This window comes from Pelophylax lessonae (genome assembly GCF_965119305.1).
Source record: "Pelophylax lessonae genome assembly, chromosome: 10".
In the NCBI taxonomy this organism is placed as follows: Eukaryota; Metazoa; Chordata; class Amphibia; order Anura; family Ranidae; genus Pelophylax; species Pelophylax lessonae.
Window position 1 is genome coordinate 132,444,146 of NC_138777.1, and position 19,068 is coordinate 132,463,213.

A 19,068-nucleotide genomic window follows, 5' to 3' on the forward strand; every position below is an offset into this window, starting at 1 on the left:
TTTGGGGTGTCATGACCTACTATTGGAAGGTATTTTCTTTCTAATTTTTTTTTAACTCATCAAAATATAAATTCATGAACAGTAATGTGTATTAGTGAAAGTATGTTTATTTTCTGCAGGTGTGTACAAACATGTTGAGAACCCACAAGTTGGAATATTGAGCATTCCACATCTACCTGACATTTCCTGTAAGTAACCCTATATACTTTTAATTATCCTTTATGTCCATCTTGCATTGATGTGTTGTCTTTATAACCCTGTTTCTGACCATTTTTTTTTACATTTTATTGTGCCCATTATGCAACTTCTGAGTGGATCAGAAAATTAATACTAGCATGTTTTAGTTCACTGGTATTGCCTTCTCTTTTCATACTTCCTAAGTACCATATTAACACATGCAACTTCTACATTTGAGGATATTTTCCTTTTTTTTTTTTTTTGGTCTTGCCAACATTTTGTCACTTGAAAATTTGGGGAAACTTGAAAAAAAAAAAGGGAGATAAAAACTCACCAATATCCACAAGTTGCTCCATTGCTGGCAAGATGAGTGGGGCATGGCTGGAAAGTAGCAGTCTGTAGCATTTTCATTGGTGTGGGAGGCTATGTGTAAAAACACTTGAATAATTGTTTGTGTACAGTACATGTTAGCAATATTGCTATGACATGGTTCGAAAAGTAAAAGATCTCACAGAGAACCACCACTCACTCCCGGACTCCTGGGTCCCCTCCCTCACTGCAAATGCTGGTTCCCAATCCTAGGAGCCTGCCCCTACTCCATATCAATCCAGGATTACAAGTGTGACATAGGCCTAAAGGTAGTTGAAATTGTAGAATATTAAAATAGAAAAAATAAAAAATAAACATGGCTAGGGTACCCCAGATGTATACCACTAATACGTAAATACCCAAACACCTGAACATATATTCTGGACAAATGACACTGATCTGGAGAAAATTGGCCAGTTGGCCACCTATTAACAAATAAACCAATTAATGCGTAAATACCCGAACATATATTCTGGACAAATGACGAATGACGCTGATCTGGAGAAAATTGAACGGTTGGCCATTTATTAACAAATAAACCAATTAACATTTTCTTATAACAGAAATAATACATAAATCAGTGCCTGTAATACATAGGTTGCAGGTCTTCGGAGTAGTGTTAAGCGAACACGGACTGTATTATTAGTGTTCGTACCGAATAATTGGATTTTTGTTACCCGAACACGGACCCGAAAACTTTACTGTATGTTCGGGTTTAAAATCCGTGTTCGGTCATTTTATTTCCGGGTTTGTATGTATTGGCACACATCATACGTGCTGGCTGCTGATTAGGGACAGACAGTCATAAATTATATTGTGTCCGAAAATAATTCAGAATCAGGGACAGGTCGGAGTGCTGCAGGCAGGGCGAGTTGTTAGGCAGGGTCAGTGTTCTACAGTCGATTTTGCTGTGTGGGGGGGGTTTGCAGTGCCGGCAGTGACCGATCTTATCGATCATTTTAGGGCAAGGCTGGAGATAGGCAGGGTCAGTGTTCTACATTGATTTTGCTGTGTGTGGGGGGGTGTGAACACAATCTTTTTGCCCGCTGAGGAGGAGGGAGAAAAAAGTATTTTTTATCAGTCAGTTGTGTGCAGCGTTTTTCCTTCAGTGCTGCTGACTGTGATAATACACTGCTGTGTTCACATGTGCTATTATTGAGTGATTTCAAAATTTATACACTTTTTTCTATTCCACTATTCAATATACACCCTTTTGGGTTAAAAAAAATTAAATTGTGGCATAGTCTGTACTAATCTATTTAAAAATTACAAACTTAAAAGGGGAATTTTCTTTTTTTTTTCCCTCCATAGCCTGCAGCAGAGCTGACTGATATAAGACACTGCTGTTCACATGTGCTATTGAAAAATCACCAATTTTATATCATATTTTCTATTCCGCTATTCAATCTACACCTTTGGGGTAAAAACAATTAAATTGCGGGATAGTCTGTATCGGTACGTGTGAGATACACCTTTCCAATTTTTGGGGCGCATCTCATACCGCCGAGGATTGCAGGGTGCTTCAGTTTGCCTCCTGTTCGGACCTCCTCCTACTCCTCATCCTGCCTTTGGGGGCACAAAAAAATAGTAATCGGGGCCTAGTCTGGGTCTGTATGTGTGAGATACATACACCTTTTGATATCATATTTTCTATTCCGCTATTCAATCTACACCCTTGGGGTAAAACAATTAAATTGCGGGATAGTCTGTATCGGTACACGTGAGATACACCTTTCCAATTTTTGGGGCGCATCTCATACCGCCGAGGATTGCAGGGTGCTTCATTTTGCCTCCTGTTCGGACCTCTTCCTACTCCTCATCCTGCCTTTAGGGTACAAAAAAAAAAATTGTAATCGGGGCTTAGTCTGTGTTTGTACGTGTGAGATACACCACCGTTTTTTTAAATTTTTCCTATTCCGCTATTCAAAATACCCTGTTTGAGTGTAAAAAATTAAATTACGGCATAGTCTGTATCGGTACATGTGAGATACACCTTTTTAAATTTGTTTGGCGCATCTCCTTCCAACGCCGAGGATTGCAGGGCGCTTCAGTTTGCCTCCTGTTCCCAACTCCTCCTACTCCTCTTCCTCATCCTGCTTTAGGGCAAAAAAAATTGTAATCGGGGCCTAGTCTGTGTCTGTACGTGTGAGATACACCGTTTTTTATCCTTTTTTCTATTCCGCTATTCAATATACACCCTTTTGGGGTAAAAAACATTACATTGTGGCATAGTTTGCATATTTGACTGTGAAATACACCCGTGCGATACTGTTGTTTTGTTCTGCTATTCAATAAACACCTTTCTAGGGCAAGATCATAAATTACAGAAATATGAGGAGACCGTCAAATAGGGGCCGTGACCTGGGTCGTGGTGCTGCTGGTAGAGCTCCTGTTGCAAGGAGAGGACATGGTCGATCTGTGCCAGCTACACGCACAAGTGAAACACCTTCCTCAAGTGTGAGTAGGCGACAGAACCTGCAGCAGTATTTGGTAGGGCATCATGCGCCTCTAGAAGTGATGAGGTCAGAACAAGTAGAGGCGATAGTAGATTGGTTTGCTGACAGTGCCTCCAGTTCCTTCACATTGTCTCCCACCCAGTCTACTGCAGAAAGGTCAGAGTTGGCACCTGCAGCCAATGTCCAACCGTCTTTCACCTCACCCCCTTGCAAATCAGGCAAGCAGTCTGAGCCCCAAGTCATGCAGCAGTCTCTTCTTCTTTTTGATGACTCTGTCAGCAGGGTTTCCCAGGGCCATCCACCTAGCCCTGCCCCAGAAGTGGAAGAGATTGAGTGCAGCGATGCCCAACCACTTATTTCTCAAGATGAGTGCATGGAAGGACCATCGCAGCACGTCTCCGATGATGACGAAACGCAGGTGCCAACTGCTGCGGCATTCAGAATTGTGGAGATCGACAAGGAGGGCAGGGGTGAAGACTGGGTGGAAGATGATGTGGAGGACGATGAGGTACTCGACCCCACATGGAATAAAGGTCATGCAGGTGACCTGAGTAGTTTGGAGGAAGAGGCGGTGGTCGCACAGAGCCACCAGCACAGCAGAAGAGGGAGCAGGGTGCAGAAGCGGAGCGGCCGTGCCCTAGACACTACGCCTGCTACTGCCCAACGCAGCAAGGGAATGAGCGCACCAAAGCGAGCTCAAAGGAGTTCTCTAGCGTGGAAGTTCTTCAGAAAATGTGCTGATGACAGGACACGAGTGGTTTGCACCCTGTGCAATCAGAGCCTGAAGCGAGGCATAAACCTTCTCAACCTGAGCACAACCTGCATGATCAGGCATCTAAGTGCAAAGCACGAGCTGCAGTGGAGTAGACACCTTCAAAACCAAGAAACGTCTCTGGCTCATCCTGCTTCCTCTTCTGCTACAGTCTCAGCCGCTCCAGCCACATCTGTAGTGATACCGGCACCTGCCACCCCGCAAACAGAGGATCTGTCAGCAACACCACCACCTGGGTCACCAACCATCTCCACAATGTCCCGTGGAAGCGTTCAGCTTTCCATCTCCCAAACACTTGAGGGGAAGAGGAAGTACCCCCCTACCCACCCGCGATCCCTGGCCCCGAATGCCAGCATTTCAAAATTCTTGGCCTTTGAAATGCTGTCATTCCGTCTGGTGGAGACGCACAGTTTTAAAAGCCTTATGTCGGTGGCTGTCCCACAGTACGTCGTGCCCAGCCGCCACTACTTTTCCAGGCAAGCTATCCCTTCCCTGCACAACCAAGTGGGGGGAAAAAATCAGGTGTGCACTGCGCAACGCCATCTGTGCCAAGGTCCACCTAACTACCGATACGTGGACCAGTAAGCACGGTCAGGGGCTTTATATCTCCCTAACGGCACACTGGGTAAATGCAGTGGCGGATGGACCTGAGGCGGATAGCAATTTGGCGCATGTCCTTCCACCACCGAGGATTGCAGGGCGCTTCAGTTTTCCTCCTGTTCCTAACTCCTCCTACTCCGCTTCCTCATCCTCTACCGCCTCCTCATCCGGTCAGCGTAACACCTTCACCACCAACTTCAGCACGGCCAGGGGTAAACGACAGCAGGCAGTTTTAAAACTTGCCTGTTTGGGGGAAAAAAACCACACCCCACGCAGGAGTTGTGGAGGAGCATGGAACAGCAGACAAATGAGTGGTTGCTGCCAGCGAGCCTCAAGCCCGGCCTGGTGGTGTTCGGTAATGGGCGAAATCTCATAGCAGCTCTGGGCCTAGCCGGTTTGACGCACATCCCTTGCCTGGCGCATGTGCTGAATTTGGTGGTGCAGAGGTTCCTTAAAAATGACCCCGATATGTCAGAGCTGCTGCAAAAAGTGCGGGCCGTCTGTGCGCACTTTCGGCGTTCTCACCCTGCTGCTGCTTGCCTGTCAGCGCTGCAGCGTAACTTCGGCCTTCCCGCTCACCGCCTCATATGTGACGTGCCCACAAGGTGGAACTCCACCTTGCACATGCTGGAAAGACTGTGCGAGCAGCAGCAGGCCATAGTGGAGTCTCAGCTGCAGCACGCACGCGTGAGTCGCTCTGTGGAACAGCACCACCTTACCACCAATAACTGGGCCTCCATGCGAGACCTGTGTGCCTTGTTGCGCTGTTTTGAGTACTCCATCAACATAGCCAGTGCCGATGACACCGTTGTCAGCTTAACTATCCCACTTCTATGCCTCCTTCAAAAAACGATTCGGGCGATGATGGAAGAGATACGGCACAGGATGAGGAGGAGGAGGAGGATGAAGAGGTAACATTTTCAGGGCAGTCATTCGCAAGTGGCTCAGAGGGTGCGTTCCTGCACCCACAAACGCCAGGGACACAATTGTCCAGCAGGGGCACAGTTCTAGAGGATGAGGAGGAGGAGATGGAGGAGGAGATGGAACCATGTTCACAGCAGGGTGGCACCCAGGCCAGCTCATGGCCATCACTGGTGCGTGGCTGGGGGGATACAGAGGACACAGACAATACACCTCCCACAGAGGACAGCCTTTGGTTGCCTCTAGGCAGCCTGGCACACATGAGCGATTACATGCTGCAGTGTCTCCACAACGACCGCCGAGTTGCCCACATTCTAACTTGTGCCGATTACTGGGTGGCCACGCTGCTGGATCCCCGTCACAAGGACAACGTACCGTCCTTAATTCACTCACTGGAGCGCGATCGCAAGATGCGCGAGTACAAGCGCACGCTGGTAGACGCGATGCTGCTGGCATTCCCACCTGACAGCGGGGCCACAGTGGAAGCACAAGGCCAAGGCAGAGGAGGAGGAGGAGGAAGAGGTCGCCAATGCAACCAGGGCACCGCCAGCACCTCAGAAGGCAGGGTTAGTATGGCCGAAATGTGGAAAAGCTTTGTCAGCACGCCACAACAAACAGCAGCACCAGCAGCTCATATGGAATGTCTTAGCAGGAGGCAGCATTTCACCAACATCGTGGAGCAGTATGTGTGCACACGCCTACATGTAGTGAATGACGGGTCTGCCCCCTTCAACTTCTGGGTCTCCAAATTGGGCACATGGCCTGAGCTTGCCCTTTATGCCTTCGAGCTGCTGGCGTGCCCTGCAGCCAGTGTATTATCTGAACGTGTATTTAGCACGGCTGGGGGCGTTATCACAGACAAGCGCAGCCGCCTGTCCAGAGACAATGTGGACAAGCTCACGTTCATTAAAATGAACCTGGCATGGATCCCACAGGACTTTTCTGTACCTTTTGCAGAATAGAGATGGATACCGACCTTACCCAACCATTGTTCTATTTTTGATCTTTCTCACTCTTTTGGGGTGTACCCTCATTTAAAAGCAAAAAAGAAAAAAGGGTTGGGACTATATATGAGAGACATGGCAGTGACCAGGCTTGCACAGTTGAAAAATCATGTTTAATGGTGTAGCATAAAATACAAACATGATAAACATAATAAAACATGATACATAATGGCAAATAGCTAAATGGGCAAAAAGGAAGGAATTGATTCCTAAAGCAGCTTCGAAACAAGCCAGCATGGCATAATACACAATCTAAATGAGTAATAGGTTTATTCGTAGTAAGTTTGATTATAGCATCCATTGACTGACGCGTTTCGTGGACTGAAAATGCCACTTCTTCAGAGTCGATGCATGATTCGTGGCTACAATAAAAAATGCATTTAAGAACATTGCATGAGCTGGTGGTTAATGGAAGCTGATGAAGGAAAAAGGGAGGATTAGCCCCACAGTTCCAAAAACTTACATGTTGGTCATGTTGGAGGTAGGGGCATGAGCCCAGGTGCACACTTTGTATGATACTTCAGCTGGCACTTCTCCCTTATTTCTTCCTACCTTCATTACTCTTTTGGGCTATTATTTAGTCCCTTTCCATCTTATCCACTCTCTCTCTTTCTTGGCCCAGTCCCCTATGGGAGTACAACATCTCACTCCCTCCTTTCCTCCATTGGTTTCACATGACAACTTTACTCTCACTGGTAATCTGTGGTCTCACTTCACCTATTCACATATTTTCCACAATTCGGTTTCAGTGCCTTTTTCCCTCACTTCACCCGCACCTTTTTCTTCTCTATTATTTCTTTTTCATCATCTCACAGTCCTTTTCACACACATACCCACTCACACCCATTCATAATATGCAAGCTAATCTATACCTCTTTATTATGACATACATTTTTGTTCCTGATACAGATACTTTGTATCTAATACTATCTCTTATATCCAACTTTTTCCTTCCCCTCATAGCATACAAGTCATATAATGGTATGTATATATATATATATATATATATATATATCTACATACCTACTATCTATTGTCATTGTATTTATTCTTGTTATATACATTTACATATAATTTGTAAAAGCTACTATTACTTATTTGATATAGATACATTACCATCAACATTCAGACTATTCCTCTACTCAATTGCTTTTCTGTGTGTGGTGCTTCTTGCCGATGCTGCTGACCCCATGCGTCCTCAGCTCCCGGGTGAGGCACCTGGGCTCATGCCCCTACCTCCACTGCCAGCTTGTGCCAGGACCAACATGTAAGTTTTTGGAACTGTGGGGCTAATGCTCCCTTTTCCTTCCTTTATCAGCTTCCATTAACCACCAGCTCATGCAATGTTCTTAAATGCATTTTTTATTGTAGACACGAATCATGCATCGACTCTGAAGAAGTGGCATTTTCAGTCCACGAAACGCGTCAGTCAATGGATGCTATAATCAAACTTACTACGAATAAACCTATTACTCATTTAGATTGTGTATTATGCCATGCTGGCTTGTTTCGAAGCTGCTTTAGGAATCAATTCCTTCTTTTGCCCATTTAGCTATTTGCCATTATGTATCATGTTTTATTATGTTTATCATGTTTGTATTTTATGCTACACCATTAAAACATGATTTTTCAACTGTGCAAGCCTGGTCACTGCCATGTCTCATATATAGTCCCAACCCTTTTTTCTTTTTTGCAAATGAAGTTAGGGATGGAGACGCACGGCCAATCCCACCGTGCGCCTCATTTAAAGTCCCACCCTCCCCCCCCTCTTCCTACCCTCATTTAAAATGACTGAAAAAAAGCAGTGTTGGCTACCTCGGCCTCCTCCACCGCCGCTTCCACCTACACCGCCCATAGGTGTGCGCAACCTGTTGCATTAGGGTGTGCACCCCAAAGTTTAAATACACATGCATGTGTTTGCCTACATGTATATGGCCCCGGTACATTACTCTCCCTGCTGGCAAAGTGAAATAGAAGTGTGTGGCACTTCTTATGGCAGAGCAGGTCCGAGGGAGATCTTTCCCATCTCCTCACTGGCAAACAGAGCGATAATGCTAATGTGCCCTAGGTGAGTAGGGTGTGCCCAGACAAACCCTGTGCGCACGCCTATGACACCGCCACATCCACCACCACCTCAACCTCCCTCCTACTCCATATGGGCCTCCTCCTTCACAGATGAAGAACATTGTTTTATTTTTCTGTTTTTTTTTTTTGTTGTTTTAAGTTATTTCCCTATCCACATTTGTTTGCAGAGCACTCGCCATGCTCTTAACTACGTTTTTCTGCCATTTGCAGCACTCTAGCCCTTTCCATTGGTGTTTTAGAGCCATTTTAGTGCCTGAAAGTTCGGGTCCCCATTGACTTCAATGGGGTTCGGTGTCCGGGTAAAGTTCGGAAAAAGTTCGGGACACGGACCCGGACTTTTTTTTCAAGTTCGGCCGAACCCGCCGAACACGGACATCCAGGTGTCCGCTCAACTCTACTTGGGAGGCATCACGAACCAAATTCAAATTGTGTAACCAAGTTAATACTTAAAGCGAAGTTCCAGCTTCAAATACCTTTTTTAACCCTTTACAGAACCGCTATTCTCATACAAGGTGTACAGTATTGGATTTTAGTCAAAATCTTACTTTTAAAAACGCTGTCTGGGCGCGGCCATCCTGGATGTGGGCATCTGAAGCTGCAGTGTAATCTGCTGTGTCCTTCCTCCTTCCAGGGAATGTTCTGGGAGTTCTTCCTGATTCCAGCCCCCTGGGAGTGATGACAAACATCTCCCAGGATGCAATGCAAAGGTGGAAGTGATGTTGGTGGCCATGGCCACAGAGGTGAAAGAAGGAGGAAGTACAAATAAAAAATTTTTTAAAATGCCCAATTGTTGATCAGCATAGCGAGCACTCTAGGAATCACTTAAGTTGCAAAATAGGCCGGAACTCCACTTTAACGATCCCCAACCACGCAACACCGACTCGGGGACCAACACGCTTCACTAAAGATACCACTTTGTTGCCACTTCCCGTTAATCCACCATTAACTGGGATCCCATAGAGGATGCTATACCTTAGGTGGGTCATCCTATGATTACCATTCCAAAATTGTTAACACCTCCAAAGACCCAAACCGCCACAGCACACAGTTGTAAAGCCTTACACCTGTGGGCCCCTCCACAAATGTAATGCTCTCTGAACACCATCTTAGATGCAAAAAAAGCACAAATCTGTCCCTATGGCAAGTGGAGGCCATTGCTCTGCAAATACCACCAGGTATCCACCTCCAGATCGTGATGCCTGACAACAAAAACCCCATTGTGCATAACAAAGCGACTAACTTCCTTGTTGACCTTGATGGGCTCCTTATTCAGCTTCTCATCCGACCTAGCCAAAAGCCGATTAGATCGGCTTATAATATCTGATCAAACCACTACCATAAATATATTAAAGGGAGTGTCTCCACAGGATGGCCTCTGTGGACACTCATAGGTATATGTGCCACGTCCGAATTAATTAATCAATATTAAAGGAGAAAAGTATAGCTATTGCTATCAAAAATGGACTTTCTCGGCATAGCAGTCAACACTAGTATTAAAAAATATAATTTTATTGAAAATCCATTAAAAAGATATACATGTAACACAAAATAGTACAGAAAAAATTGTAAGTATTAATTCAGATAAAAAACAGATCATAACATCAGATACAAGATATCAGATATCATAGATGACCCTCAATCACCGCAAAAATATTTTTGAATGGTGATATAATGTACACCTGATACTTAGTCCAAGACTGTAGTAGGTACAGGTGTATGTTCGGTGTTTGAGGGGTTCATGGTGATACAATTGTCCTCTACATGTTTCACGTATACATTAACGCTTCTTCAGGAGGATGTTATACAGAAAGAAATCTTTTAATATATGAGATCTGAAGGAAACAGAGGAAAAAATGCATGAATACCATACAGAATATCCTATATTTCATAATATGACATAGGGCATAACATATAAGCCCAAAAGTTTATTTATATTCGATGTTTTCTAGATGTATTCCGGTAATACCAAAAAAAGGGGGGTTATTGTTTATCTTACCAGTATCTGGTGTGTAAGTTCCAATGACAAAAACCGTCACGGTATATACTAAAAACTTTGTTGGTCATTTGCAATTAAAAGTGCTGAAATTGGTAGGTCTCCAAAGCTGCAAGCAAGTAGAGGTGGGAGGGCATTTAGATACGTTATTGTATAAATATGCATATCTATATAATTCCATTAACTAGATAGTATTCTTTGTAATCATGTGTCAATAAAGGATCCCTATGATGGGTCAATTAACAAAATATTTATATTCCATCAATTCATTAGAGAATGTATCAATATAGGAAAATAGATAACAAATATGTAGGAAGGGAAACACAACCCCGTTGTCTGCTTACTTACCTATGTATGCTATATTGATTGGGGACCATTCATATATAGGAAGGTAGTTAGCTTATATCAGCAGAGCGACAAATACTGGTGGTGTGTAGCATACACCTAACCTAGTCTAAGGAGGAAAAAAAGGGGGAAGTGTATAATGTGCCAGTTATAACAAATATGTATATCTATACATACACAGCGGCGTCCAAAATGGAGTGCCGTTGTGTAATGACATGCGTTTCTTAATGTATCTAAAACCACACTGGGCAGGTTAATGTTTAGATTAAACATAATTACCTGTCAGCTGTAAGATATGCCCAGTCCCGCACTGCTTAGAGTATTAGGTAGTGTCTGGCTGTTTGGGTTTGTATAATTTTTTCATGGCAAACGCTGCTCCACCATAAGATTGTTCACGGTGCAAGAAATTGCAACCGTGACAGTCTAGAGTTAAATAAAAGATGCCATTAGTATCAAATTTTGTGATTTATATAGCATTTTGAATAAGAGATGCAGTTGTTACCCATTTAGACCACTAGGTGGCGGGCTTCGCTTGAATTAGTAGCTATTTAGTTTACCTTGTTGGTGTGAAGCAGATAAGGCTCGTGTGTTCCTCGTAGCAGTCGGGCAGAGAAGGAAATCTGCCCGGCTGTTTAAATGTCCTCCAACTGCGGGACGTTTCGCGCCATAAGGCGTGATGACATCACGCAGCCCGGCTGATAGTGTCTCTCGTCTGATTACCGCCACTGCGCATGTGTGAACATGCCGTTCGGGATCAGAGGAGAAGACACGTCTGGAAAGTAGGTGGAGACACGAACGTGCGTCCACCTCGTTAGTAGAGGCCAGATTGGCGCTGCCCCCTGTACCCCGGATGTGGCAACTGTGGTGGTGTCACCGCTAGCTGCCCAACGATCGCATCAGGGGAGCGAGCAGGTCAGGGCCCAGGGACAGAGTCCATCTATGGGGACAGAGACTTGGGAAAAAACTGAACAGTGGGAAGAAAGCGATCCCTGAGGCTCTTAAAGTGACGGCGCTTTCAGCCGCACCTCAATGCCATAGCAGCCAGGAAACGTAACTACCAGCACTTTAAAAATCAAATTGTATGTTACATATATGGTATCATAAAGATCATAAATTTTACTGTGCAGCAACAAATAAGAACACATATATTCACAATACAGGAGGAATAATACAAAAAACGTATAAATTTACAAAAGAAAAACAAAAAGATTTCATACAGACAATGAAAGAGCAACAAAAAAAAATATATATATACTATATATATTATCTTTTACTATGGAAAAACTTGACAACCAGACCAGCAAGGTATTATGTTAATGAGAGTGTGCAATAATATACACAAAAAAGGGAATTTATAAGTGAGGGATATATATGCCTCCCAAACACTCGCATATAGCCAATGATCATTTATACAGTTTACATAGAGAGTGATTTAGGGGAAAATTATCCTCTAGTGCTCCACTGAGAGGTTTCTGAGGACATCTGTATCAATTTTATACCATCCACTGGGTATTGCTATTATAAGTCTATGTATAGACGGTATCATCCACTAGACAATCTATGGGAGACAAATGGGAGGCATGTACCGAGTGCGTGCCATACATATGCCATATATAGAATAATGTATATAAAAGCCATTTTTTCGACACCCCATGCATATACCCCATGTATAATTGACTTTTACAAAAATTAAATAAATAAGTAAAAATACGATAATATAGAATATGCAAAAATCAATTGTAGCAGTTTATCTGATAAGCTGGTAGAGTCGCCGGCCCACATAGAGTTGGTCGGCCTTATACAGGAAGAGGAGGAAAAAACTGATGTTGTCTACTAGACTGGGACTGGTATTGTTTACTGAACAAAGTATAGAGGTTTTAAAGAAATGATATATATGAAATGACCTCATTTAAACCAGGCGGGTGAGTCGCATTTAAACGCTCTATCCAGAGCGTCTCGCGTTGAAGGATCCTTTGATCCCAGTTACCTCCCCTAGGATCGGGTGGGATCACTGCTAGTACAATGAAAGATATGCACGAAGTCTCGAATCTATGATAAAGGTCAATGTGGCGACTAATGGGTGTCACCATTTTTCCATTGCCTGAGAGGTACGTGTGGTCATTTATCCTCTGTCTTAGCATGCGTTTTGTCTTGCCGACATAATACGCCCCACATCGGCAAGTCATTAGGTACACGATCCCCATTGTCTCACAGTTAACAAAAAAGTTTTGTCTGAATATTTCTTGGTTAGGTAATGTAAAGTAACGACCTTCGCATATCCATTGGCAAAAATCACACTGTCTACATCTAAAGATTCCTTTTGACTGTTCTCAAGATTTTATCTTGTTGGGATCATGATGTGAGGATACAATTGTGTCCCGAATTGATCGTGCCTTTCGGAACACAATTTCTGGTCTGTCATTTATATGTTTTGCTAATGTTGTATCCTGCAATAATACATGCCAGTTTTTTCCAAGTATATCTCTGAGCTGATTATGTTGAGAGGAGAACTTCGTGATGAACTTGGTTGTTACTGGTTTATTATTTAAGTTTTTGGGTTTGTATAAAAGCGCATGTCTGTCCTTTGCCAGGGCTTTATTAAAAGCCCTGCGTAATAAGGATTTGCTGTATCCTCTGCGCAAGAGCCTTTCTTTTAGCTGATTGGCTTGTATCCTAAAGTCTTTTTCATGCGTACAGTTTCTCCTCAAACGGATATATTGTGCATAGGGGATACTTTTGATTAACGTCGTAACGTCTGCTATTGGCATGCAGAAGAGTGTTGCCTGCCGATTCCTTCCTGTAAAGGTCGGCGGCAACACATCTGTCCGTGCCTATATAGAGACGCAGATCCAGGAAGGTAATAGAGGATACATCAAAGGAAAGAGTAAATTTGAGATTATATGTGTTGACATCGATACATCGAACAAACGCATGGAGGGATTCTATAGACCCCTGCCAGATCATAAATACGTCGTTGATGCATCAATACCAACAAAGAATAGACTCTGTGTATTCCCACCCCCCCAGGTACAGGTTCGCGTGTGTGTGGAAAAGCAGTATTAAGGAATTCATAAGTACTTTGATCAATGAGGCCTTGAAAAAAGGCCCCATTGATCATTTCCTTGAATATTTTCTTGTACCATTGTTTGTTTGATAATATGTCAAGACACATATTTTCATAATCCTTCAAGTTCATTATTACTACATTTCCCCCCTTGTCCGCGGGTTTAACTATGATTTCTTTCTTATCTGCCAAAGAGTAGGGTTGAGCGGACACCTAGATGTCCGTGTTCGACGGGTTCGGCCGAACTTTAAAAAAAAGTCCGGGTCCGTGTCCCGGACTTTTGCCGAACTTTTCCCGGACACCGAACCCCATTGAAGTCAATGGGGACCCGAACTTTCAGGCACTAAAATGGCTCTAAAATACCAATGGAAAGGGCTAGAGTGCTGCAAATGGCAGCAAAACGTAATTAAGAGCATGGCAAGTGCTCTGCAAACAACTGTGGATAGGGAAATAACTTAAAACAACAAAAAAAAACAGAAAAATAAAACAATGTTCTTCATCTCTGAAGGACGAGGCCCATATGGAGTAGGAGGGAGGTTGAGGTGGTGGTGGATGTGGCGGTGTCATAGGCGTGCGCACAGGGTGTGCCGGGTGTGCCTGGGCACACCCTAATCACCTAGGGCACATAGCATTATCACTCTGTTTGCCAGTGAGGAGATGGGAAAGATCTCCCTCAGACCTGCTCTGCTCTATTTCTCTTTGCCAGCAGGGAGAGTAATGTATCGGGGGCCATGTACATGTAGGCAAACACATGCATGTGTATTTCAACTTGCCTCCTGCTAAGACGTTCCATCTGAGCTGCTGGTGCTGCTGTTTGTTGTGGCGTGCTGACAAAGCTTTTCCACATTTCGGCCATGCTAACCCTGCCTTCTGAGGTGCTGGCGGTGCCCTGGTTGCGTTGGCGACCTCCTCCTCCTCCTCCTCTGCCTTGTGCTTCCACTGTGGCCCCGCTGTCAGATGGGAATGCCAGCAGCATCGCGTCTACCAGCGTGCGCTTGTACTCGCGCATCTTGCGATCGCGCTCCAGTGAGTGAATTAAGGACGGTACGTTGTCCTTGTAACGGGGATCCAGCAGCGTGGCCACCCAGTAATCAGCACAAGTTAGAATGTGGGCAACTCGGCGGTCGTTGTGGAGACACTGCAGCATGTAATCGCTCACGTGTGCCAGGCTGCCCAGAGGCAACGAAAGGTTGTCCTCTGTGGGAGGTGTATCGTCCGTGTCCTCTGTATCCCCCCAGCCACGCACCAGTGATGGCCATGAGCTGGCCTGGGTGCCACCCTGCTGTGAACATGGTTCCATCTCCTCCTCCAGCTCCTCCTCATCCTCCAGAACTGTGCCCCTGCTGGACAATTGTGTTCCTGGCGTTTGTGTGTGCAGGAACCCACCCTCGGAGCCCCTTGCGAATGACTGCCCTGAAAGCCTTGGAAATGTTACCTCTTCATCCTCCTCCTCCTCCTCCTCCTCATCCTGTGCCACATCCTCTTCCATCATCGCCCGAATTGTTTTTTCAAGGAGGCATAGAAGTGGGATAGTTAAGCTGAGAACGGCGTCATCGCCACTGGCCATGTTGGTGGAGTACTCAAAACAGCGCAACAAGGCACACAGGTCTCGCATGGAGGCCCAGTTATTGGTGGTGAAGTGGTGCTGTTCCGCAGAGCGACTCACGCGTGCGTGATGCAGCTGAAACTCCACTATGGCCTGCTGCTAATCGCACAGTCTTTGCAGCATGTGCAAGGTGGAGTTCCACCTTGTGGGCATGTCACATATGAGGCGGTGAGCGGGAAGGCCGAAGTTACGCTGCAGCGCTGCCAGGCGAGCAGCAGCAGGGTGAGAACGCTGAAAGTGCGCACAGACGGCCCGCACTTTCTGCAGCAGCTCTGACATATCGGGGTAGTTTTTAAGGAACCTCTGCACCACCAAATTCAGCACATGCGCCAGGCAAGGGATGTGCGTCAAACCGGCTAGGCCCAGAGCTGCTATGAGATTTCGCCCGTTATCGCACACCACCAGGCCGGGCTTGAGGCTCGCTGGCAGCAACCACTCATTTGTCTGCTGTTCCATGCTCCTCCACAACTCCTGCGCGGTGTGTGGTTTGTCCCCCAAACAGGCAAGTTGTAAAACTGCCTGCTGTCGTTTACCCCTGGCCGTGCTGAAGTTGGTGGTGAAGGTGTTACGCTGTCCGGATGAGGAGGCGGTAGAGGATGAGGTAGCGGAGTAGGATGAGTTAGGAACAGGAGGCAAACTGAAGCGCCCTGCAATCCTCGGTGGTGGAAGGACATGCGCAAAATTGCTATCCGCCTCAGGCCCATCCGCCACTGCATTTACCCAGTGTGCCGTTAGGGAGATATAAAGCCCCTGACCGTGCTTACTGGTCCACGTATCGGTAGTTAGGTGGACCTTGGCACAGATGGCGCTGCGCAGTGCACACCTGATTTTTTTCCCCCACTTGGTTGTGCAGGGAAGGGATGGCTTGCCTGGAAAAGTAGTGGCGGCTGGGCACGACGTACTGTGGGACAGCCACCGACATAAGCTTTTTAAAACTGTGCGTCTCCACCAGACGGAATGACAGCATTTCAAAGGCCAAGAATTGTGAAATGCTGGCATTCAGGGCCAGGGATCGCGGGTGGGTAGGGGGGTACTTCCTCTTCCTCTCAAGTGTTTGGGAGATGGAAAGCTGAACGCTTCCACGGGACATTGTGGAGATGGTTGTTGGTGACCCAGGTGGTGGTGTTGCTGACAGATCGTCTGTTTGCGGGGTGGCAGGTACCGGTATGACTACAGATGTGGCTGGAGCGGCCGAGACTGCAGCAGAAGAGGAAGCAGGATGAGCCAGAGACGTTTCTTGGTTTTGAAGGTGTGTACTCCACTGCAGCTCGTGCTTTGCACTTAGATGCCTGATCATGCAGGTTGTGCTCAGGTTGAGAAGGTTTATGCCTCACTTCAGGCTCTGATTGCACAGGGTGCAAACCACTCGTGTCCTGTCATCAGCACATTTTCTAAAGAACTTCCACGCTAGAGAACTCCTTTGAGCTGACTTTGGTGCGCTCGTTCCCTTGCTGCGTTGGGCAGTAGCAGGCGTAGTGTCTAGGGCACGGCCGCTCCGCTTCTGCACCCTGCTCCCTCTTCTGCTGTGCTGGTGGCTCTGTGCGACCACCGCCTCTTCCTCCAAACTACTCAGGTCACCTGCATGACGTTCATTCCATGTGGGGTCGAGGACCTCATCGTCCTCCACATCATCTTCCACCCAGTCTTCACCCCTGCCCTCCTTGTCGGTCTCCACAATGCTGAACGCCGCAGCAGTTGGCACCTGCGTTTCGTCATCATCGGAGACGTGCTGCGATGGTCCTTCCATGTACTCATCTTGAGAAATAAGTGGTTGGGCATCGCTGCACTCAATCTCTTCCACTTCTGGGGCAGGGCTAGGTGTATGGCCCTGGGAAACCCTGCTGACAGAGTCCTCAAAAAGAATAAGAGACTGCTGTATGGCTTGGGGCTCAGACTGCTTGCCTGATTTTCAAGGGGGTGAGGTGAAAGACGGTTGGACATTGGCTGCAGGTGCCAACTCTGACCTTTCTGCAGTAGACTGGGTGGGAGACAATGTGAAGGAACTGGAGGCACTGTCAGCAGCAAAAGAATCTACTATCGCCTCCACTTGTTCTGGCCTCATCACTTCTAGAGGCGTATGATGCCCTACCAAATACTGATGCAGGTTCTGTCGCCTACTCACACTTGAGGAAGGTGTTTCACTTGTGCGTGTAGCTGGCACAGATCGACCACGTCCTCTCCTTGCAACAGGAGCTCTACCAGCAGCACCACGACCCAGGCCACGGCCCTTATTTGACGGTCTCCTCATATTTCTGTAATTTAAGATCTTGCCCTAGAAAGGTGTTTATTGAATAGCAGAACAAAAGAACAACAGTATCGTACGGGTGTATCTCACAGTCAAATATGCAAACTATGCCGCAATTTAATGTTTTTTACACCAAAAGGGTGTATATTGAATAGCGGAATAGGATAAAAAACTGTGTATCTCACACGTACAAACACAGACTAGGCCCGATTAAATTTTTTTGTACCCTAAAGGGAGGATGAGGAAGAGGAGTAGGAGGAGTTGGGAACAGGAGGCAAACTGAAGCGCCCTGCAATCCTTGGCGGGGGAAGGAGATGCGCCAAACTAATTTAAAAGGTGTATCTCACACGTACCGATACAGACTATGCCGTAATTTAATTTTTTACACTCCAAAAGGGTGTATATTGAATAGCGGAATAGGAAAAATTTTATAATACGGTGTATCTCACACGTACAAACACAGACTAGGCCTCGCCGATTACAATTTTTTGTACCCTAAAGGCAGGATGAGGAAGAGGAGTAGGAGGAGCAGGCAGGAGGCAGACTGAAGCACCCTCAAAACCTCGGCAGTATGAGATGCGCCCCAAAAATTGGAAAGATGTAACTCACACGTACCGACACAGACTATCACGCAATTTAATTGTTTATACCCAAAGGTTTTAATTAAATAGCGGAATAGAAAATATGATCAAAAAAAAGTGTATGTACAGTGGGTACGGAAAGTTTTCAGACCCCCTTAAATTTTTCACTCTTTGTTATATTGCAGCCATTTGCTAAAATCATTTAAGTTCATTCTTCCTCCTCATGAATGTACACATAGCACCCCATACTGACAGAAAAACACAGAATTGTTGACATTGTTGCAGATTTATTAAAAAAGAAAAACTGAAATATCACATGGTCCTAAGTATTCAGACCCTTTGCTCAGTATTTAGTAGAAGCCCCCTTTTGATCTAATACAGCCAGGAGTCTTTTTGGGAAAGATGCAACAAGTCTTTCACACCTGGATTTGGGGATCCTCTGCCATTCCTCTTTGCAGATCCTCTCCAGTTATGTCAGGTTGGATGGTAAACGTTGGTGGACAGCCATTTTTAGGTCTCTCCAGAGATGCTCAATTGGGTTTAAGTCAGGGCTCTGGCTGGGCCATTCAAGAACAGTCACGGAGTTGTTGTGAAGCCACTCCTTCGTTATTTTAGCTGAGTGCTTAGGGTTATTGTCTTGTTGGAAGGTAAACCTTCGGCCCAGTCTGAGGTCCAGAGCACTCTGGAGAAGGTTTTTGTCCAGGATATCCCTGTACTTGGCCTCATTCATCTTTCCCTCGATTGCAACCAGTCGTCCTGTCCCTGCAGCTGAAAAACACCCCCACAGCATGATGCTGCCACCATCATGCTTCACTGTTGGGACTGTATTGGACAGGTGATGAGCAGTGCC

The 19,068-nt window shown here is 45.7% G+C and overlaps 1 long non-coding RNA gene across 2 annotated transcripts in view; it reads left to right on the forward strand.

Moving 5' to 3' along the window:
- Nucleotides 1-19,068, forward strand: part of LOC309565778 — a 406,548-nt gene that overhangs the window by 137,647 nt on the left and 249,833 nt on the right. For both annotated transcript variants that reach the window (XR_014225827.1, XR_014225828.1), the window contains exon 2: nt 140-188. This is a non-coding gene — a long non-coding RNA (uncharacterized lncRNA). The remainder of the gene's footprint in view (nt 1-139; nt 189-19,068) is intronic.